The following is a 24,234-nucleotide window of genomic DNA, read 5'->3' on the forward strand; positions in this document are numbered from 1 at the left end:
TGGTCTCTGGGTATCCCAGTCAGTGAGCAAGGCCAGCACTGGTGCCATCCTGGGCTCAGTCCCACTCAGGCTACCCCTTTACACATCACTGAATACCTGGGCACTATTCTTTCCATTTCTCCCTCCCTCTCTTTTTTCCTTCCTTCCTCCCTCCCTTCCCTCTCTTTTTTCCTTCCTTCCTCCCTTCCCTCCCTCTCTTTCTTCCTTCCTTCCTCCCTTCCCTCTTTCTTTCTTTCCTTCCTTCCTCCCTCTCTTCCTTTCTTTCTTTTTTCCATTTCATCTGATAGTACAAAGAGAGAAACTGAGAGGGAAAGAGGAGGTAGAGAGGGAGAAAGAAAGATAGGCACTTGTAGACCTGCTTCACCACTTGTGAAGTGTCCCTGGGAACTATTCTTCCGGGCTTGAAGTGAGAGAGAAGATGAGGGGAAGGCAGGACTGGGAAAGGAGGGAGGGACCAGAGAAAAGAATGAAGGACAGGAAATGGAGGGAAGTGATAGAAAGAGATGAAAGAGGGAAAGGAAAGAGATTCTGAAGAAGTGGGCTCATGGTGAATGGATGTCCCCAAGCAGCAGGCGCAGCAGCTGGCCGTGCTGATGAGGACATGACAGTGCAGGGGAGAGAGCTGTAGCTGCTGCTCTGCTCTCAGTCCTCTGAAAACATGCTTCTTCTGGGCTGAAGGGACAGAAACCACTTGCTCTCTGGAGGCAGAACTAGGCTGAGGTGAAAGTGTTTCGCAGAAAACCAAGAACTTTTACACAGGTATCAACAACAGTATTTACTGCAAAGCATTAATCCCCCCAATAAAAATATTTAAAAAGGAAAAAAAAATCACTTGCTCTGAAGTCTTCCCACTAACCATAAGGTTAATGCCTAATCAGACAGCTTAGAATACACCAAACCCTTTCATGCCTGCAGACCTTCGCATATGTTATTCCTTCTGCCTGGAACAGTCCCCCCACTCCCTCACACATGTACCTTAACTTTATATATATATATATAATTTATAGTTTAATATATGTTAGAATATTGATAATCTCATAACAACCCTATTAGGTAAGAACTACTACCATCCCACTTATAGATGAAAAAAACTGAAACTCAGAAGACTAAGGAAAAAAAAATCTATGTAGTATATTTAGTGAGAAGGGAATCCAGTGGCCAGTGATCAAATTCAAATAGTGTGGCTCTGAAGCAGGGGACATGGGGGACAGGAAGGCCGACATTGGCTTCCCCCCCCATTCCCAAAGTTCGTCACTCATAATCCCTACAAAGAATTGATGGAGAGCATGATTATTCAGGTAAGTTAAACTTTTATTGAAAACAAAACGTGTTAGAGAATGAGAGAGTTATATAAAAAGAGAGAGAAAGAAGGGGACCTCACCCACTTACAGGCTTAATGGTCACATGGTGGTCCTGGGAGAAAGAGAATGTGCCCCCAAAGGTCGTCTTTTTAAAGCCAAAGGCCCCACCTATACCTGCAACCACTTCCATTTCTGGGTGGTCCTCCCCCTCAACATTGTTGGGAATGGGGGAAAGCAAACATCGGCCTTCCTGTCCCCCCCATGCCCCCTACAACAGTGCCAGGGTCTACATTTGCTGCTGCTTATGGACCCGGACTCCCCTCCCCTGAGGTCCAGTCATGACTGGCTCATTCTCTCCATTAGCTCAACAACTCAGGCAGGGTTTTCCTGCTCAACCTCAGACGGCTATCTCCCTCCCATTCACATCTCAATTCTTAGCACAAACCTATAACTATTCTATTTATCTGCTTACTTGTTTATTATAAACTCCCAGAAGGCAAGGATTTTGTCTTTTATCCCTAATAAAACTCCTGAAGCACCTAGAACAAATCTCTGGCACATAGTAGGGTTCTCAGAGTAGCTGTCAAAGAAACACATGAAGAATTTTACCATGATGCTGCTTGAAGCTCTACAGATAGTAATGTTCTTTAGCCTTTCATCAGAGTCTCCTTTCTGCTCCTCTGCAAATTCCCAATAGCCAACACTAAGGGTCCTTGAGCACGCAGTAATAAGCTGGTGGGAAGAAGGTGCCTTTCCATTTAGCCCCTTTTAGGCCTCTTAGCACCTAGCAGCAGTATTTATAGGACACCGGTTGTGGCTGGTGTCTGTGTCTGACCTGAGCACCCTCTGAATACCATCTTAACACATGGCCATAGGAACTCCATTTCGGCAGTGAGGTTCTAAGGCTGCGCACTTGGTAAAGCAGAAGGCATCATCGATATACTCCAACACTTGCTAGCAACACTTACAGAGCACACTAATACACTGAATTCAGGAAGTAGCCATCATCAGACAATTAATTGTCTGTGCCCACACTTTCCACGGGATCTCATTTGGCCTCGTGGGTTTGGAATTATTATGCCCTCTTGTACAAATGAGAGAGTGAGGCTGAGGCCAAACATTCTTAAACTTGTATGGCTTTGAGCATAGGCTGAGCGCGTCTGGAACCTCTTTCTGTTGTCCTCTGCTTGAAATGTTCAGCTTTGTTTTGTGCTTCCCCCAGACTTACTCTCCATCTGGGCCCTGTACTCTCCCACCTCTTCCGCCTCTGTACCTTTGCTTACAATTCCTTGACCTAAAAGGAGGCTTTTCACCACTTGTTGAAATCTTCTACTTCCCATGATGCAGCTCTCAACCCCAAACACACACACACACACACACACACACACACACCTATACCTTAGAACTGGCTCTCCCCAATGCCCGAGGAGGTCTCAGGTGATGAATCCAACAATACACAATAGAAAAACCCTGTTGGGGCCAGGTGGTGGTGCACCTGGTTGGGAGCATTCATAAGTTAAAGTACACAAGGACCCAGGTTCGAGCCCCTGGTCCCCACCTGCAGGGGAAAAGCTTCATGAGTGGTGAAGCACAGCTGCAGATGTCTCTCTCCTCTATCTCCCCCTTCCCTTTCGATTTCTGGCTGCCTCTATCCAATAAATAAATAAAGATAAAAAAAATTTTTTTAAAAGAGAAATACTAAAAGAAAAGAAATAAGAAAAATCCTGTTCATCCTTCACTAGAATCTATTCTCCTTGACTGTAGGGTCTGTTTGTTTCCCCCTGAAATATGGAAGTGAGAAAGCACTAGCCACAGCCCACCCCCCACCCCCCAAGAATGAAGGCTGAAGAGTGGTAGCACTCACATCCTTGGAAGAGATAAAAGCTTCAGGACAAATTGGCTTTGACTACAGAGTATAGTTTGGGAAAGGCAAACATGAACCACAACTGCATTGTCCTACTAGCCTCCAAACACTCTCACTAGTCTTCTGGTTTCATCAGCTTGAAACTTAACACCAGGAAGCCTGGGAAGGAAATAAAATCATAAAATCACTTCCATAAGAATCCTTTCATAGCAGTGACTCTCACCCACACAGCGGGGAGAGGCTAATTGCAGTGCTAGGCAGACGGGAGATTGGGCATAAGAACCAAGTTCACCTTCTAGGATGTCATGTTTGACTATTTTGTGTTCAGGATTCAGCGAACTGGGAAAAGATGCACCAATGGAGATTTCTGTCTCTCCAACTTTGCCTGTGCTGAATACCCATCAAAGACTGAACAGCATCCCCTCTGCAGTGAGTTTATGTGGTTTTCACTAGCAAACATCTCACCCATCACTTTGGGGGGGGGGGTGTAGATTCTGGCCTCAATTGGGACACTTTAAAAAGTACATTACCCCTCACCTCCAAGCAACTATTTTAAGGTTTTTACAAAAACAGTCGACTCACAAACACAAATGCTTCCTGATCTATAAAGCACTTTGGAAAAGAAATCATTATGCCGCTGAATATTTTATGATAGTCCAAAGCCCTGAAGGAGGAGGCAAGGCGGGCATCCAGCAATCCTGACCATGTCTATTTCAGGATTCCCAGAGCAAACTGCAAATGCCTCCTTGAGTTTATAAACGCCCATTAGCAAGGGCTTGGAGGATTCTCAGTGTAGTAGAGCCCCTCCCCAAACTCACCCTGACTACTGAAGCCTGGAGAGTTTACAGCTGAAGGACCTCGAGGGTCACCTAGTGCCCACTCCCTCTTCCCACTTGATGGTGACTAAGTCGGGGAGGGGAGCTTCCCAAGGTCTCGCAGTAAGCGCTTGGCAGAGGAGTCGTCAGAAGTCAGAGTCCCGACCTTCAGCACTGCGAGCATGGCCTCTATTCCCAGAGACAGACTCAACACCCCACCCTCAGCCAGAGCTGTCGAAGATCAGCGATGTGACATCCCCCTACTCCCCACCAAATGACTTCTCTGGGTCCCAAAATCCGACTCCACCCTCGAGAGACCCAACTCACAAAAAAACGGCAACACAGGCAGGGTGCTTGGGTGGGGTGCTCTCCTCCGGGTCACCCCCTCCTGGCCCACGTGCGGCGGTGCAGACGGGGCTGGGTGGGCTGCTCCGAGGTCCCCCGGAAAGTTGGGGCCGCCGGCAGCTGCACCCGAGTCCGGCCGCTTTGCCGCCCTTTGCACGGCACCGTGCAGACCTGGAAACTTGAGCGACACCTGGGTGCGGCGCCCAGGCTGGACCGCTGCGGGGCCTGAGCCGGCCGGGGCTGGCGGCGCGGCGGAAGCCCGGGGACTGGCAGCCTCTGGGTCCCGGAGGCGCAGGCCCGGGGCGCGGGGACCTCCGGTCGCCCCCAAAACTTTGCGGCGCGGCGACCTGCAGAGCGCTTACCTGCAGGGGAGGCGCCGCCCGCGCGTACGCGGACTCGGACCCAGCGGGCAGACGCTCGGGGCTGGGAGCTGGGGGCCGCCCCGCCGGGCGGAGGGCACCGGCGCGGATAGGGCTCCTGCAGCGGCTGGGCTCCGGCTCCGGCTCCGGCTCCGGCTCCGGCTCGGCTCCGGCTCCGCCTCCCGCGCCGCGGCTGCAGCCCGAGGGGGGGCGCCCGCGCCGTCTGGCCGCGGCAGGTGCAGAGGCTGCAGCTGCGGGGCCGCCAGCTGCCCGCGCCGCGACCCCCGCCCCGGGGGAGGAGCCCCGAGGTCCGGGCCGCCGCAGTGGGCGGTCCACCTGCTCCCACCCGGGCCGGCTTGCTCGGCTCCCCGCCTGGGCACGCGGCAACCTGCGGGTTCCCCTGGGGGAGACTGAAGCCGCGGGAGGCAAGGGACTCCCCAAGGTCACCCCGACCTGAGATGGTGAGGCCAGAACCCGGACCCTGAGGAGTCCCAAGGAAAGACCTCCTGTCCCTCCTCCCTTACCGGTGCGAGCTCGGCCACCCCCGGGCTTCCGAATGAGCTCTGGCGGGAAGGAGATGATCACCACTTACACAATCCCGCCCCCGCCCCTTCACCCTCACCCTCACCAGGAGCCCGCAAACTTCTCCAGCTAAAGGGACAGGAAAGAGGTGGACCCATATTTGGCATCAGGGAACTTGTATAGGTTCTCACCCCTGCCCTTTCCCTTCCTCTTCCTTTTTTTTTTTTTAAATCAGAGCACGACTCAGCTCTGGCTTCTGGTGGTGCAGAGGATTGAACCTGGGGATTGAGAACCTCGGGCATCCAGTCTTTTTGCATGATCATTATGCTATCTCCCCTGCCCTCCTTCGACCTTCTTGATCTTGTTACGGGCTCTTTAAATCTCAAAAATTGGGGGAATTCCCTGAATTCCGGTGCCTCTGTACTCAAACCTCTTCTGGGCCCCTGGGCCATCACACTCACTTCTCCAACTCCAACCCACCACCATTCCGCTCCTCTCACCCAAAGTCATGCTTCTGTCCAAACTGAACACCTCTTGTCATGCTGAAACATCAACTCCCTCCTTGACTCGTGTTAGGCATTGGAGACAGAGCTCCAAATAAAGCACAGTCCTTGCCCTCAGAATATAAGAGGAGCACTAATGTGCACTAATAATGTGACCCCAAGGTTCGAGGGGGTGCATGGCAGAGGCCTCCATTGGGGAGGGAAGAAGGCCTTCTTGACAGGAGCCCTCTACACAGAAAGCTGAAAAGTAAGTAGAGTGGGCTGGGGTAGATAGCATAAAGGTTATGCAAAGAGACTCTCATTCCTGAGGCTCCAAAGTCCCACGTTCAATCTCCAGCATAAACCAGAGTTGAGCAGTGCTCTGGTAAAACAAAAACCAACAAAAAGAAAAAGAAAGAAAGGAAGGAAGGAAGGAAGGAAGGAAGGAAGGAAGGAAGAAATGAAAAGTCGGTAGAGTTGGCCAGTGAAAGGGAGCTCTTCCAGGTAGAAGTCACTAGAACAAAGACCTCTAAGATGTGTGTGGCAGGAGCAGGAGGTGTACTAGCTGAAGAGAAGAGTGAGCAGGAGTCAGTTCTCAGAGCAAGGGCAGGTCATGGGAGGGAGCGTGGAGTGGTTGAGTAGGGAAGGGGCACCACCAGACAGGTGTGATTAGATCATTCTAGTGAAGGAAAGGAGCACAGATATATGTTAGCAAATATGTCTTTCATAAAAATAATAATAAAATAAAAAAGTAGCATCGTAGCACTTTGCAGCCCACCTGGTGTATAAAGAAAGGCTTCTGCACCTGCTTTACATTTCCATCATTCCCAAGCCCGGGCCTTCATCAAAAAACTCTCTCCCAGGAGGCTGCGTCCAAAAGTTTCTCTTAGGTACCTACATCCAAAGACCCATTTCTCTCTCTCTCTCTCTCTTTCTCTCTTTCTCTCTCTCTCCCTCCCTCCCTCCCTCTCCCTCTCCCTCTCTCTGTTCCTCTCTCTCTCTCCCCCCCCAGCCCCGGTGCCACCCAGATTCTTGGACTGAGTGAGCTCTCACTCTTCAGAGTCTATTTCCCATACCTTTCTCCACTCTGTTGTATCAAATTCTGCTCCAGAAAAAGCACCATCAGTGGTGGTGACCAGTGACAGAAAGTTCTGAATCCACTGTGGAAATAAAGTACACTTCTATAAAAATAGACAGATAAATAAATAAATAGAAAAGACACGAGTATTTCTTCACTTTGTATCTTACAATTGCAAGAGTTATCTCAAAATAAAGTTTAGTTTTTAAAAATGTGTATTGTAGGCAAAGATGGAGGGGTCAGGTAGTGGGACACCTGGTTGAGTGCACATGTTACAATGTGCAAGGACCTGGGTTCAATCACCTGGTCCCCACCTACAGGGGGAAATATCCACAAGTGATGAAACAGGGCTACAGGTGTTTATGTCTCTGTCTCTTTCCCTTTCTATCTCCCATTCTCCTCTCAATTTCTGGCTGTCTATCCAATAAATAAATAAATAAATAAATAAATAAATAAATATAATAAAATGAAAATAAGGGAGTTGGGCTGTAGCGCAGCGGGTTAAGCGCAGGTGGTGCAAAGCACAAGGACCGGCATAAGGATCCCGGTTCGAACCCCGGCTCCCCACCTGCAGGGGAGTCGCTTCACAGGCGGTGAAGCAGGTCTGCAGGTGTCTGTCTTTCTCTCCTCCTCTCTGTCTTCCCCTCCTCTCTCCATTTCTCTCTGTCCTATCCAACAACGACAACAACAATAATAACTACAACAATAAAACAACAAGGGCAACAAAAGGGAATAAATAAAATAAATATTTTTTAAAAATAAAATAAATAAAAATAAATGATAGGCTTCACTGAGAGCAAATTCAAATGATTAAAAATAAAAGGGAATTGGGCAGTAGTGTAATGGGTTAAGCACACGTGGCGCGAAGTGCAAGGACCAGCGGGCGTAAGGATACCGGTTGGAGCCCCAGCTCCCCACCTGCAGGGGAGTTGCTTCATGAAGCAGGTCTGTAGGTGTCTATCTTTCTCTCCCCCTCTCTGTCTTCCCCTCCTCTCTCCATTTCTCTCTGTCCTATCTAACAATGATGATATCAGTAGCAACAACAATAATAATTACAACAACAATAAAATAACAAGGGCAACAAAAGGTAAAATAAATAAATAAAATTTTTAAAATAATAATAAAATAAAAAATAAAAGATAAAGGGGGCTGGGCGGTAGCACAGCGGGTTAAGCACACAAGAAGCAAAGCACAAGGACAGGTGTAAGGATCCTGGTTTATGGCCTGGCTCCCCATTTGCAAGGGAGTTGCTTCACAAGTGGCGAAGCAGGTCTGCAGGTGTCCATCTTTCTCTCCTCCTCTGTCTTCCCCTCCTATCTCCATTTCTGTGTCCTATCCAACAACAAGGACAGCAATAACAATAATAATAACAGCAATGATAAACAAGGGCAACAAAAGGGAAACAATAAATAAAAGATATAAATGGATAACCAAATTATACTTTCTAATGTAAATTTAAGACCACAGAGGGCACTGGTCAGAAAGAAAGACTGAAACTTAATCCTCTTGTGGCCAGGAAGGTGGCATAGAGGACAGAGCACAGGACTCTTGCATCTGGGTCCCAGGTTTGTTTGAGTATGTAGAAATGTCTGCTTCTTTGGGTACTATATGCCTTTTTGTATAAATGGGACCTTACTATGACTTGTTCTCATTCTAGGGCGGAGGGTAGATAAAATAATGGCTATGCAAATGGCCTCTCATGCCTGAGGCTCCAAAGTTCAGGTTCAATCCCCTGCACCACCATAAGCCAGAGCTGAACAGTGCTCTGGTAACAAAATAAAACAAAAATGAGGGAGTCGGGCTGTAGTGCAGCGGGCTAAGCGCAGGTGGCGCAAAGCACAAGGACAGGCATAAGGATCCCGGTTCGAACCCCGGCTCCCCACCTGCAGGGGAGTCGCTTCACAGGCGGTGAAGCAGGTCTGCAGGTGTCTGTCTTTCTCTCCTCCTCTCTGTCTTCCCCTCCTCTCTCCATTTCTCTCTGTCCTATCCAACGACAACAACTATAATAACTACAACAATAAAACAACAAGGGCAACAAAAGGGAATAAATAAATAAAATAAATATAAAAAAATGGAAGGAAGGAAGGAAGGAAGGAAGGAAGGCAAGAAGGAAGAAAGGAGAACCTTGCTCTCATTCTGACTGCTCTCCTTCCCCCCACCTATAGCCCTAACTCTCCCTGTCTGCCTACCGTTCAAATACTAAAGTTCCTTGTATCTCCTCTCGGTCTGGTCACTTTTTTGTCTTCACCTTCACTGAGCATTCTATTGACCCTGTGCCCTTAATCCAGACTATCTTCTGTCCTTCAAATCCAGAGATCTGCTGGGCATCTCCTATACTTAGTATATTCTCCAGATAAAGCACCCAGCAAACTACATTATAGTGATGTATATCCATTTCTGTCTTTTGGAGAGCTCTTTCAGAAAGACAATATTGTATTTATATCTGTACTTACATATAGAGGGGAAAATATACATACATGTTACTCAGATTCCCAAGTTCAGAATAACCTCTAATCTTAGGAGAATCCCATAATCCCTCAGTCCTAGGCTTCTTCCTCTGGGAAGGGCATATGATAAGAATATCTCCTACGAAGGGATGTTCCGTAATGAGTTTCTAGAGATGAAGTACTGTTCATTACCTGCTAGCTGGCACCACTAGTAAAATGCTTGTAGCCAGTATTACACTGAGGATTTCTGTGCTCCTTTTTTTTTTTTATTGCCTCCAGGGTTATTGCTGGGGCTCAGTGCCTGTACCATGAATCCACTGCTCCTGGAGGCTATTTTTTTTCCTTTTTGTTTTTCATTGTTGTTATTGTTATTTTTTTTACAGATTTTTTTTTTTTGCCTCCAGGGTTATTGCTGGGGCTCAGTGCCTGCACCATGAATCCACTGCTCCTGGAGGCCATTTTTTTCCCTTTTGTTGCCCTTGTAGCCTTGTTGTGGTTATTATTGTGGTTATTATTGTTGTGGTTGATGTCGTTCATTAGTGGTTGGATAGGACGGAGAGAAATGGAGAGAGGAGGGGAAGACAGAGGGGGAGAGAGAGACACCTGCAGACCTGCTTCAGACCTGCAGAGAGGGGGAGAGAGAGATACCTGCAGACCTGCTTCACCGTCTGTGAAGTGACTCCCCTACAGGTGGGGAGCCAGGGGGCTCGAACCGGGATCCTAATGCCGGTCCTTGTGCTTTGTGCCACATGCACTTAAACCGCTGCGCTACCGCCCGACCCCCGTTATTATTGTTGTTGTTATTGCTGTCGTTGTTGGGTAGGACAGAGAGAAAAAGAGAGAGAACGGGAAGACAGAGAGGAGGAGAGAAAGACAGACACCTGCAAACCTGCTTCACCGCCTGAGCAGCGACTCCCCCACCCCCGCAGGTGGGGAGCCGGGGGCTGGAACCCGGATCCTTTTGCCGGTCCTTGCACTTTGTGCCATGTGCTCTTAACCTGCTGTGCTACCTCCCGGCCCCCTACTGTGTTCCTTTTACAGAGAATGAAAACTGAGACTTTAAAACGTTGAGCAATTTGCCTGAGAGTCTGCTACACTGGACTAGGTTTCCTGTCACCTCTTTAAATGACTCAGCCCTTTGCATGAAACAGCAAAGAAACGCTGGGTATCACTCTTGTTTATTTAGCTTTACTATGAATTGCCAGACAAACTCTCCTCCCTCCTTTAAATCCTGGTGGAAAATATTTTCTCCTCTATGAGGTCTTTGCATCCCTTCTTTGTGCTAGTGCTATACTTGGTATATTCACTAAAATACCCAGAACATCATATTATAGTGATTTATGTACATGTCTGTCTTTTTGAGAGCTCCTTGAGGAAGACAATATATTGTATTTATATCTTTATTCCTAGAACTCCATAGATAGTTAAGTGGTTGAATAAATCAATGAATATACATAAGATTCTCAAGAGTGTTTACCCTAACAGCTGTCAATTCAAGAGAGATCACTTTCAATCTCTGTTTTTGTCACTCTGAGATCATCTTTTTATGAAAGAGTAACATCAAATGATCCAATATTAATATAGAGCAAAATACAGCAAGACAGACATTTCTCATATTTCAGTTTGGATATGCCTTGCCCTTCATAAATGTTTCTCCTCTTTTTAGTGACACTCTGTAGTAACCCATAATGAGAAGCTGTGTTGCATCCTAATGAGGCTTCCTGACTACAACATCTGAGGTTTGAATTTATTTCCCCTAAGTACCATTTCACTTACAGTTTGCTTTCTCTACGGCAAGAGTGTGCCATTTGTCATCTGCTAAGTGCTCATACCTTACCCTTACCTGTATTAGTTTTCTTTAGACTAAAATATTTCTGAAAGCTGACTTAATAGTTGGCTTTTCTATACAGTTTCCTTCTTCAGATGCCTAACTCTTCCTGACTTCATATCTATCGTTCCCAAAATAGAAAAGTTTACTGTTTCAAGTTTCAGCTTTACTGTCAGCAGTAATTTAGGACAAGTTGCTGCTCTTCCTTGGCATGGTCAAATTTTATATGGCTAAACACAAATAAATAAAAAACACCTGACCCTTTGATTCTGAATGGAGCCTTAGACTCGGTTAGAAACAGTTCTTTTGTACATCAGGTCATAAGTAAGTTGGCAGTTCTAATGCCTTCATACCAAGTTAATGAGAAATGTCTTTTATTTTCTTTATTTATATTAGAGGCAGAGAAATTAAGGGGGAGGGAGAGAGAGAGACACCTGTAGCACTGCTGTACTGCTTCTGAAGCTCCCCCCCCACGTCAGGTGGGAACTAGGGGCTTGAACGAGAGTCTTTGCGCACTGTAACATGTGTGCTCACCTAGGTGCACCACCACTTGGTGACTGTTAATGAGAAATAATCCAGGCTTAAAAAAATCCACAATGACCCAGGAAACAGAAAATGGGGGCTGTTCTAGTACTGTTCTGCCCTTGTCCAAGTCTCCTCACTCTTCAGGTTACAGCAGAAAGGACAAAAGAAAGGACAAACGGAATAGAATTGTCTTCCCAAAACCCCAGGTTCAATCCCTTGCAACACCATAAACCAGAGCTGAGCAGTGCTCTTATAAAAAAAAGAAAATATAGCCTAAGGATCCCAGTTTGAGGCCCCAGCTCCCCACACACAGGGGAGTCACTTCACAAGCGGTGAAGCAGGTCTGCAGATGTCTATCTTTCTCTCCCCTTCTCTGTCTTTCCCTCCTCTCTCCATTTCTCCCTGTCTGATCCAACAACAACACCATCAACCATAACTACAACAATAAAACAAAAAGGGCAGCAAAAGGGAACAAAAAATAAAGAAAGAAAGAAATAGAAAATATATATCGCTTACCCTTTACCTGAAAGAAAGAAAGAGAGAAAGAAAGAAAGGAAAAAAAGAATCATATAGGCACAAAGCCCCAGCAAAACCCTGATGAAAAATAAATTTCAAAACAAGAAAGGAGAGGGAGTGATACCATGTGATTATCAAGGTCTCTAAGTTCTAAGCAAATGATTCTTTGAGATTAAGCTAACTAAAATATTATCTAACCATAGAGATTTTTATTGTTGTCTATAAAAGAAACAGGGTGCCTATCATGATGACTACATTACTTCTCAAGGACAAATAAATTGTTGTTCTACAGAGAAATGATGACATAAAAATAACATGTTATTACTCAGTATTCTAGGACTCACAATAAGATATACACTGCTCACCTCTTGAAAATGATTGGTTCACTGGCAAGTGCTAACAGTAGGAAATCAGGCTAGAAAAGGCAAACTATGTGTATTTCTGAAGGAAACTCAGTTTTCTAGTACTTTCCAAACCTTGGTTGATCATTTATCATATTCATTCTCCCAAAGCTGCTCTCTTTTCACCTTTGGGAATAGGAGAGGGTGTGTGGCAGTATAGGAAACGTCTTCTTTCTAGATCCCCTCTTTAGCGTCTATCTGAGCCTTGTCTACATGGAGCTCTGTCCCTGGTCCCAATCACATTCTCTGCTCCTTAGTAAAGCTGATACTCTAATCTATTATCAGTGCAATGAAATTAATGGTTCACTTGAAAACAGAGGGAAAAGATAGCAACTGAGTTCCTACTTTCCCTCTGACCCAGCTTCCCTGGTGAAGAAGACAGCCTACACAGTGACACACAGCAGTCCATCCCTTTCTCATTGAGACTGGGAGTGTTCAAAGACCCTAGAAGTCTCTCCTATCTCACCTCAGCCTGATGGATTTAGTTCACCAGCCTTGCCCACCACTAGGCCATTGGAGAAGAAACAGCTTTCTTTCCTTTCAAGAGATGTGTATTGTTGCTATCCACCAGACCACGGTAGTAAGACTTGCCTAGCTGCTGGTATAAGTAGTCACAGAAGATCAGCAATCATGGAAAGTGACTCAGTTTGAAGAAAGAAGACCAAACTAAATAGGTAGAAAAGCTATTTCATACTGAGATAGATTAAAAGAGAAAAAAATAATTAAAATATTATTTTGGATACTGTTTTGGATACAGACAGAGAGAAAGTGAGAGGGAAGGAGGATGAGAAAGACCGGGAGCCAGGCAATAGTGCAGCAAGTTAAGCGCACTTGGCGCAAAGCACAAGGACCGGTGGAAGGATCCCGGTTCGAGCCCTGGGCTCCTCACCTGCAGGGGAGTCGCTTCACAGGCGGTGAAGCAGGTCTGCAGGTGTCTGTCTTTCTCTCCCCGTCTCTGTCTTGCCCTCCTCTCTCCATTTCTCTCTGTCCTATCCAACAACAACAATAATAACTATAACAATAAAAAACAACAAGAGCAACAAAAGGGAATAAATAAATAAATTTATAAAAAAGAAAGAGAAAGAACTACAGCACTGCTTTACTGCTAGTAAAGCTTCCCTTTGAACGGAAGGACTTTTGGCTTGAACCCAGGCCCTCGTACATTGTACTACATCGTGATATGTGCACTCTACACGACTGCCTGATCCTCAGAAAAATAATATTTAAGTAAGAATTTAAAGGGGATTCATTTAGGGGCTGGGAATAAATTATCAGAATGAGGAAAGTGGGATTTTGAAATCAAGAAGACAATTTCTAAATTTAAACATTTTGATCATGCAAGAGGAAAATGGAATAAACACTACTAGAACTGATTTGATGAACTAAAAGATAAAAAAAGAATTTCCATAATACCAAACCCAAAATGCAAATAAGTAAAAATCATTACTGTAAAGGTTAAAAGCACGAATTAACTGTCCACAGGAGATAAGCAAATAGAATGACTGAATAAAGAAGTGGAAGCAAACCAATATAGGAGCAAAACAATGAACAAAGAACTAATAAAAAGAAAATTTCACAAACGTCAAGAAACTCAGATTTCTAGATAGAAAAGATATATCTGGGGGCCAGGCGGTGACATACCTGGTTAAGCGCACACATTACAGTGTGCAAGGACCCAGGTTCAAGCCCCTGGTCTCCACCTGCAGGGGGAAAGCTTCACAAGTGGTGATGTAGGGCTGCAGGTGTCTCTCTGTCTCTCTCCCTCTGTATCTCCCTCTTCCCTCTCAATTTCTGACTGTCTCTATCCAATAAATAAATAAAGATAATAAAAATTTGTTAAAAAAAAGAAAGAAAAGATTTATTTAACTACGTAGTAGCAGTAATTTTTTTTTTTTAAAGTGTCAAGAATTTGTAATTCTTGACAATACTGGGGTGGGGGTGGGGGTGGAGGAAAATATGTTTCTCCCTATTCTTCCTAATGGAAAAAAAAAAACCAAAAGTGTAAAACCCTAGACAAAATAAAATAAAAAAGAAGCACACTGAATGACGAAGAGAGACGGTAGACTAGCTGGGACCCTCAGAAAAGAAGGAATAACCTGCTGATGTATTACTAGGGCTAACTTCTTACCTTATTTCAGACTGGACACCTGAAAACCCTCAAATTAGGAAATGCCAACAGACACAAGAGAAAGAAAAACAAACAAATAAAAGTTGGGGCCAGGATATAGCTCACCTGGTAGAGCATGTAGAGCACTCACTTTACTATGAATGAGGACCTGGGTTCGAGTCCCTGGGTGTCACATAGAGTCACCATACAAAGGGGAAATTTTGTTTTTTTTAAATAATATTTATTTATTTATTATTTATTCCATTTTGTTGCCCTTATTGTTTTATTGTTGTAGTTATGATTGATGTCGTTGTTGTTGGAGACAGAGAGAAATGGAGAGAGGAGGGGAAGACAGAGAGGGGGAAAGATAGACACCTGCAGACCTGCTTCACCGCCTGTGAAGTGACTCCCCTGCAGGTGGGGAGCTGGGGGCTCGAACCGGGATCCTTACGCCGGTCCTTGTGCTTTGTGCCACCTGCGCTTAACCTGCTGCGCTACCGCCCGACTCCCAGCAAAGGGGAAATTTTATGAACAGTGAAATGACAGAGCAATACAGCAGTGCTGTGTTGTCTCTCCTCTTTCTGGCCCTCTCTCCCAATCTCTCTCTTTCTTTTTAAATTTATTTATTCATGAGAAATGATAGGAGAGAGAAGAAAGAGCCAGATATCACTCTGGTATATGTGCTGCCTGGGATTGAACTCAGAACCTCATGCTCGAGAGTCCAATGCCTTATCCACTGCACCACCTCCCAGACCACAGTCTCTCACTATCTGGGAAAAAAAAAAAAAAAAAAGGAGGAGGAGGTAAGAAGAAAGGAGAGGGGAGGGAAGGAAAGAGGAGATGGGAAGAGGCATGAGGGGAGGAGAGAGGAGGAGTCTTCCAGGGGTGGTGGAATCATGCAGGAGGAAAGCCCCTCCCCCGGGGGAGGGGAATCTTATAAAAAGTCTGCTTTTCACAATCAATTGGATAAGATGACAGGCTAATCTTACTGCCTTTGTGATAATCACCATATTACTCCAGTCAAACACCACGGGGGTGGAGGTGGGTGATATACAATACACCCACTCTTACTCTTCCACCACGGATCAGTACAAGTTAAGGAAAGAACTCAGACTTAGACCCCTTCCTTGATGTAACAAGACACACTTAGCCTCTGCACCAGCATGCAGTCAGCACAGTCTAAGTGGAGAGATTGTATTATATTCCCAGTCAGTCTTCCTTTTTCCCAACAGTATGGCATCAGTTGAAGTTTGATGAAATACAATATCCAAATAGGATTCAGAATCTTACAGTGTCTCATTCTTGTCCAGGATACAACTAAAAAGAAAAAAAGAATATATATCCAAGAACCAGAAGGATCTCATCTTGAATGAGAAAAAGTGAATGACTAGATGCCCAAATAGAAAAGCTATAAATAGGGTCAGGCAGTGGCACACCTAGTTAAGTACATGTATTACCATGCACAGGGATCTGGGTTCAAGCCCGCCCTCCACTCATCTCCACCTGCAGGGGGAAAGTTTCACAAGTGATGAAGCAAGGCTGCAAGTGTTTCCCTGTCTTTCTCTCCCTTTCTATCTCCCACTCCCTTTTAATTTCTCACTGTTCTAGCAGATAAAAAAGAAAAGCTATAAATGTTGGGATTATTTAACAATACTTTTAAAGCAGCCATTATAAAAATGCCTTGACAAGTGATTATGAATTTTCCTGGAAAAGAAAAAGAAGGTGTTGAAAATATATTCTTATTAATATATAAGTCATTTAAAATGCTCATTATAGAACTGGAAAATACTAAATTAAAGACTCAGTGTATAGTATCATCACTAAAGCTACATGATAAAATCAGTGAACTAAGGAAAAGGTAATAGAAATTATTCAATCTGGTGGGGTGGCCTGATAGTGACTAAAGAGTCATTGTTAAAGTATGCCAGTCAGTCTCTTGCCCTTATTCAGCTTTTGCAGTCCTTACTTTGATAAGATTAGCTTTGGAGTGACTGAGGGAAGTATAATAGGAAGTAGGTGAGGAGGGTATCTAGGTCTAAGTAGGAAGTATTTCATTAGGTACTTTAAGGTGTTTTTTTTTTTGCCTCCAGGCTTATTGCTGAGGCTCAGTGCCTGCACCATGAATCCACTGCTCCTGGAGGCCATCCCCCCCCTTCTGTTGCCCTTGTTGTTGTAGCCTTGTTGTGGTTATTATTGTTGTTGATGATGTCATTTGTTGTTGGATAGGACAAAGAGAAATGGAGAGAGGAAGGGAGGACAGAGAGGGGGAGAGAAAGATAGACACCTGCAGACCTGCTTCACCGCCTGTGAAGCGCCTCTCCCGCGGGTGGGGAGGCAGGAGCTCGGACCAGGATCCTCACACCGGTCCTTGCGCCACATGCGCTTAACCTGCTACACTACTGCCTGACCCCCAAGGTGTCCTTTTAGGTCTTTCTACCTAGTCGGAAAGTCCTGGGACTCCCACACAAACACCATGAACCTAAACCTTGAATAGATCCCTCTCTCCATTATCACTGGTCATCTCCATCAGGAACAACATAATGGACCCCTTTGGGGGTCCCCATAGGACCTTGGCCTCAATGTGGATCAACAATGGTAGAGAATGTTCCATCCTCCGAAAGGTGGTTGGATACCACACTCTATCTACCACCTGAAGAAGATGGGTCCTGAAATTGGTGCCACTCACAATGTTTCTACTGATGAACACAGAATGCAAGTTCAGACCTACAGTGATGCAGAGGTTACATAGGCTCCTGTGCTGACTATGGCGCCAGATCAAATCGATGGGGTTTACAGGCAACAATATTTATACACTTTTCCCATATTTGGGAGCTACTCTCTTCCCTGGTACAGCTTTCTAGCCCTTTTTCCAGCCATGACATCATCTCCCCAGACAATAACCTGGGTCCACCTGCATATCAGATGTCAGGCTCAGGAAAAAATTAATAAAGTCATGGGCCCTTTGGAATACACCTAAAATAAACCTACTAGCTATTTCCAAAATGGAGACCCCAAATCTTCATTTGCACTATTCCAGCCATTAGGTTCATGATTAATCTACAATTTGTATGACTTTATATGTTGACTCTTTTTCAGCCACCAGGTTCCAGATGCTACCACGATGCCAACCTGACTTCCCTGGACAGACAACCCCACCAATGTGCCCTGGAGCTCCACTTCCCCAGAGCCCTGCCCTACTAGGGAAAGAGAAAGACAAGCTGGGAGTATGAATCGACCTGTCAATGCCTGTGTTCAGTGGGGAAGCAATTACAGAAGCCAGACCTTCCACCTTCTGCATCCCATGGTGACCTTGGGTCCATACTCCCAGGGGGTTAAAGAATAGGAAAGTTATCAGGGGGAAGGGATGGGATATGGAGCTCTGGTTTTGGGAATTGTACCCCTCTTATCCTATGGTCTTCTCAGTGTTTCCATTTTATAAATAAATTTTTTTTAAAAAGTATTCAATCTAAACACAAAAAGAAAAGCAAATAAAATAATATAGTTAAGCTAATAGTTATGTCATCAAAGTCAAAGAAGAGGAGAGAGGAGAACAAGTAGGTGAACAGAGAATTCATGAAAAATCCCCAAATTTCATGAAACACATAGCCTAGATTCAAGATGCTATGCAAACTCCAACAGAAATAATCCAAATAGTCCCACATCAAAGAATTACAATTACACTTCTAAAAAACTAAAGGCAAGAAGTAGAGTATCTTGAACGCAGAAATAAATGACATGTGATTTGTGGGGGAACACCACTTTAAATGCTAGCAGAATTCTAATTTTAGATCATGAAGACCATTAGGAACACTACTGTCATTTCAGAAGTCTAGTCCAGTTTTCTTCTTCTAGCGTTTGCCCTTCTTCTGTAGCCAGTCAACAGCATCAGGTTGAGCCTGATGTAAAGTTTTGAGACCTCCTTTGAATCTGGAGAGGTGGCAGTCTATGACTATGTGGGTCATAGTCTGTCTGGAGCCGCAGGGGCAGTTGACCTCTCCCTATTATACGATCCCAAACAGCCAGGCTCTTTTCACAGTGCTAGATGGAATAAAGACTCGTCACCCGACCTGTGCTAGATTAGCACAGTCAACGGCCAAGCCTTTCCCGCTACGAGACAAGTTCTCAAGATCTTCCCGCACAGTCATCACCACCCAGCTATCATCCACATTGGTCTCCAGCTCCCACTGATTCTGTGCTCGGAGAAACTAAGATGGAACTTTCGGAAAGCAAACTGGCGTCTGTTCAGTGATCTTACCAACAAATCTATTCCTGCAATTCCAATCTAGTCCAGTAAAAATACCAATCAGGAATGGAGTTGAAGGCCAGAGAGATAACATAGTGGTTATGCAAAAGATTCTCATGCCTGAGGTTCCATCCCTGGCACTACCATAAGCCAGAGCTGAGCAGTGCTCTGGTGAGGAAAAAAAAAAAAGAAGGAACACAACAACAAAAAAATTTTTAAAACTAAGATAATTTGTGACTAGATCTACCCTAAAAGGATGACTAGAGGAAATTCTTTAAACAGAATGACTTTATGAACCCACAAACTATCTTTGTTAAAGTGTATCAAGACCTAATATTTGTTAGACACCATTCTTAGCAGCTTATCTTGTCTTGTTTTAATAAGTCATGAGGTATAAATCATATTGTTGTTAAAATTTCGGAAGGCTCTTGCTGGCAGGTTGGCTTGACGGGCGGGTAACAGAGACGCGGAGACAATGGCTGGGCAGGGAAGCTGTATTTCTTTATTCAGGAACGACGATTCATAAACTAAGACAAACTAATCACCAAACAGAACTCTGCTGTCTCTTTGCCGTGGCACCAGCACTCCCTCTTACCCTCCAACTCTGGAACTCTGGAACTCTCGTACTGGGGAACCCTCTGAAACTCTCGCACTCTCAAACTCAGGAACCCTCTCTTGGGGTTCCTTGGGGCGGGGCCAAGCGGCCCGCGAAATTAACTGGACTGATCTAATTCTCTTGGCGGGGGAGGGCTAGAACAAACCAATGTAAAGCATACAACAATTCCCCCTTTTCTTTTTAACTAAATGACTATAGTATCAAGGGTGTGGGGTGAACAGAAACATATATAACAAAAACCAGCATGTTGCCAAGGGAAGGCCTGAGGGGGCCATATCTGCCTCTTAATTTCGCGGGCCCGCTTGGCCCCGCCCCGGAGGAACCCCGCCAGAGTTCCTGAGTTCCAGGGTAAGAAAAGAGGGTTCCTGAGTTCGAGAGTGCAAGAGTTTCAGAGGGTTCCCGAGTAGGAGAGTTCAAGAGTGCCAAAGTTCCGGAGTGCCAGAGTTGGAGAGTTCCCAAGTTAAAGAGTAAGAGGGAGTGCCTGTGCCGCCGCAAAGAGATAGCAGAGTTCTATTTGGTGATTAGTTTGTCTTAGTTTGTGAATCGTTGTTCCTGAATAAAGAAATACAGCTGCCCTGCCCAGCCGTTGTCTCCGCGTCTCTGTTACCTGCCCATGAAGCTAGACCCGCCCGGCAAGAGCCTTCCGAATTTTAACAACATCATATACTATCATTCCCTCCATTTTATAGATGAGAAAACTAGAGCTAACTTCCCCAATGCCACTTGATTAAAAAGTAGACCAGGGGGAGTCGGGAGGTAGCGCAGCAGGTTAAGCGCACATGGCACAAAGCGCAAGGACCACCACAAGGATCCCAGTTCGAGCCCCTGGCTCCCCACCTGCAGGGGTCACTTCACAGGCGGTGAAGCAGGTCTGCAGGTGTCTATCTTCCTCTCTTCCTCTCTGGCCTCCCCTCCTCTCTCCATTTCTCTCTGTCCTATCCAACAATGATGACATCAACAACAATAAAACAATAAGGGTAACAAAAGGGAATAAATAAATATAAAAAAAGTAGAAGACCTTATATTCATTTCCAGGGAGTCTAATGCAAGAAATTGAATGTGAACTAGTTAGCTACCTAGAACTCTCAGGCAGAGAGAACAGTCTATGGGGAGATTCTGAGGATGGGAAAGAAAAACTTATTATATGGCAGGGATTTTTAAAATGCTATTTTTTTTAAAAAGTTTTAACATCAAATGTTTTAATTTTATGTTAAAAAAGCAGAAATTTTACATTTATTAGAATTTCAGTATCATTCCTAAATTTTCCATTTTTGCAGACATATTTGAAAGTTAGAGCTATTCACTAACGTTGTTTTTTCTGCATACCAGTACCTAGTCATATACCTACATTTATTTTGTTAAAAAAATTACTGATTTAATATTGATTTACAAAATTATGAGATAACAAGGGTAAAATTCCACACTGACCCAACCCATTCCCTCCACTGGGTTCTCCCAAGGCCCTATACATGGGTTGACTATTACTTCTATAACTATAACTATATTTTTTTCCTTTTTTTTCTATAGTCCTGCCTTATCTTCTTTTTTAAGTCACATCTATATCTGTTACTACTTCTGAATGTCCTACTTTTTTTCCTCTTCTCTCTCTAGGCGTTGATGGAGTTAGAGTTCAGAACTCTCTACTTTTTTTTTTTTTTCCAAAACACAACTCAGCTCTGGTTTATGGTGGTGCTAGGTACTAAACTTGGGACCTCAGAGCCTCTGGCTCGGAAGGCTCTTTGCATAACCATAAGCTGTCTCCCAAGTCCATATGCCTACATTTCAAAGTTATGCTTTATCAAAAGCAGGATGAATGGTATCTATGACAAATAAAGTGGTTTTAGTGCCAAAAACTCATGAATATATTACTAGTAAAGAAGATGCAAATTATTTTAAAGATTAGTAATAGCATTGGGTCATTACTTTCAATTAACCCCATGATCCTAAACAAATTAATAAAATGTAAAAGACTACTAATAAAACAGTATTTAATAAAAGTAATCACATAAAATGTAATTAAAATAATAAATATTAATTATACTGTTTAGAATTACAGATATAATTAGCCATTCAATCAAATTGCTTATGTGGGCTCAGATACAAAGTACCTATTTCTGTGTCAGATACAAAGTAAAAGATGGTGTTGTATGAAAAGGAGAGAAGGTTAGCACTCCCCTTGACAAGGATGAAAGAGGCTTTTCAGCCTGCAGCACACATACAGTTAAGACACTGCCACCTACTTACAAAGTAAAATATGAAGAAGAAAAAAAATCTATGATTCTTGAGTATAACAATTCGCTAACACTCTTTCATTTAAGATAAAAATGAATTGCATAACGGAACTCTGGAGGAAGACAAAAGTCATACATTTTAAGGAGCTAAAACTAATTTTAACTTAGGTTGATAATATCTCCTGTGGACTGTCAAATCTACCTTTCCCAGAGGCTCAGGTATGCTATTAATTATTCCAAAGCTCCAACAAGCACGTGATTGGGTGTCTACATTGCAAATGAAAAGATTCATCCAAATAATCCAACCAGTAGGTGATAAAGACATCATTTAAATCTGCACCAGCCAACTTTTCCTACTAGGTCAATAAGCCAGAAGGATTGTGGAACATATTTCTTTTTTTTTACTATTTAAAATTTTTTAAAATATTTATTTATTTTCCCTTTTGTTGCCCTTGTTGTTTAACATTGTTGTGGTTATTGATGCCGTTGTTGTTGGATAGGACAGAGAGAAATGGAGAGTGGAGGGGAAGACAGAGAGGAGGAGAGAAAGACACCTGCAGACCTGCTTCACCGATTGTGAAGAGACTCCCCTGCAGGTGGGGAGCCGGGGCTCGTGGAACATATTTCTTATAGTGATTCTCTCTATTATCACAATAGTTTCCTTGTAGTGACTGAGCAACTAATATCCTAAAAAGACTGGGGGGGGGGGTTGTTCACAGGAACCTGTGAATCCATGATGGACTGAGTTTGATCCCTGATACTTTATAAAAATAGAACATCACAAATGGCAAAGTCTTGGGGACCGGGCATTGGCACACCTGGTTAAGTGCATGTGTCACCATGCACAAGGATCCCGGTTCAAGCCCCCAGTCCCCACCTGCGTGGGGAAAGTTTCATAAGTGGTGAAGCAGGGTTGCAGGTGTCTCTGTCTTTCTCTCCTCCTTCCCCTTCCCCTCTCAGTTTCTCTCTACCCTATCAAAATTAGACAAAGTTAAAATATTTTTTTTAATTTTTTAAAATTTTATTTATTTATTTGGATAGAGATAGCCAGAAATCAAGAGGGAAGGGGGTGATACAGAAGGAGAGAGACAGAGAGACACCTGCAGCTTTGCTTCACCACTTGTGAAGCTTTGCCCCTGCAGGTGGGGGCCAGGGGCTCAAACCCAGGCCCTTGTGCACTGTAACGTGCATTCAACCAGGTGCACCACCACCTGCCCCCAAGTTAAAATATTAAAAAACTATATAGCCAACTGAGATATCTCTCTCTCCCTCCCTTCATCCCTCCACTCCCTCCCTCCATCCCTCTACTCCCTCTCTCCTTCTCTCTCAAAATAAATACTTAAATAAAGTAAAATATTAAAGAGAAAAGAATCTTCCTTATCTTTTTGTTTGTGCCTGTTCTGGCTCTGAGAGTTTTCATTTACAAAACTAAACTGGGCTACCAACTTTAGAAGAAAGTTAGTGGGGCCCTTTACTGTTGTTTTTGATGGGTTAGGTTGTTTTCACCGGGCTAGGTTGTTTTTGCTGGGCTGGCTTCACGGGCGGGTAACAGATGACCAGGGACTCATGGTTGAGCTGTAGGCAGTATCTCTTTATTCATGCAGGACACAGCACAATCTAAGACGAGCTAAGTTAAACTCAAAGTACAGTAAAACTCACAATGCTGTCTTTATATATACTTGCCAAGTAAGGTGGAAACAGGATGTGACATAGAGAGGGTGGAGAGAAAAGTGACTGGTGAAAATCAGAGTGTGACAAAGAGGGGGCAGATTAGGTGAGAATCCTATCACTGAACCACAAATGCCCTGGAGGGAGGGTGGAACTTGTTAACAGTGGTTATGTAAATAGAATAGTGTTAAGCAGGGGGGATTTAAACCAAATGAAACAGAAGGAGTCTCATGCATACCAACACTTTACTCTATTCAAATCCTGTTAAACAGAAGTCCAATGTAAGAGTCAGGTAAAGGCAGAGCAAACCTGAGTTAAGGGAACTGGGGAGTGGAGGGACATAGCTGTTCCGGACCCTCTTCTGTGAAAGCACTCTTTTACAGTCCTGAACTATGAAAATAGTACATGAAGAGGCAACCAGCAGAGCAGTGGAAAATCTTGGGGGCATTCTTTCCCTTCTCCAAAGGTGGGAGAGAGATGGATGGCCTAGATTTTCTTAAAAACAAGGCTTTATTCACATTTTGTTACTATGTACTGTCCACTGTGACATTGTGTTTCGCCTTTTCTTTGAATCATAGAAATGTTCTGGGAAAGGATCTGGACTGTGGAGTCACACATGGCTTGAATCCCAGTTCAAGACCTCAGTAGCTTTGTGACCTTGAACAACTAATGTAACTATTCAATTTTCTCATATAAAAGAGATAATACTGACCTTGAAGGGTTTCATAAGGATTAAATTAAATAATAAGGAGTATTGTTGACAGGCTCTTATGTGTTTTGAAACTCCTAGATCTTGATGTTTTATCTGTCTTTACTTTTGTGTCTTTTTTTTTTTTAAATGATAGTGGCAAAGAGAACTAGAGAGGGGAGAAAGACAACTGCAACT

General features: G+C 44.2%; 1 protein-coding gene and 1 pseudogene across 8 annotated transcripts in view; one reads left to right on the forward strand and one right to left on the reverse strand.

Moving 5' to 3' along the window:
- FRMPD1 (FERM and PDZ domain containing 1) overlaps positions 1–24,234 on the reverse strand; it is a 207,480-nt gene that overhangs the window by 115,113 nt on the left and 68,133 nt on the right. For 4 of the 8 annotated variants that reach the window (XM_060199151.1, XM_060199149.1, XM_060199148.1 and 1 more), the window contains exon 1: positions 4,688–5,208. The exons of 3 other annotated variants lie outside the window; for them this stretch is intronic. The gene's annotated coding sequence lies outside the window, so the exon portion shown is untranslated. Of the gene's footprint in view, positions 1–4,687; positions 5,209–24,234 lie in introns of those variants that run through there. One more of the 8 variants, XM_060199150.1, reaches the window with a different exon arrangement.
- Positions 21,590–21,732, forward strand: LOC132541142 (U6atac minor spliceosomal RNA; annotated as a pseudogene).

The sequence above is a fragment of the Erinaceus europaeus genome, chromosome 10, assembly GCF_950295315.1.
Source record: "Erinaceus europaeus chromosome 10, mEriEur2.1, whole genome shotgun sequence".
NCBI lineage: Eukaryota > Metazoa > Chordata > Mammalia > Eulipotyphla > Erinaceidae > Erinaceus > Erinaceus europaeus.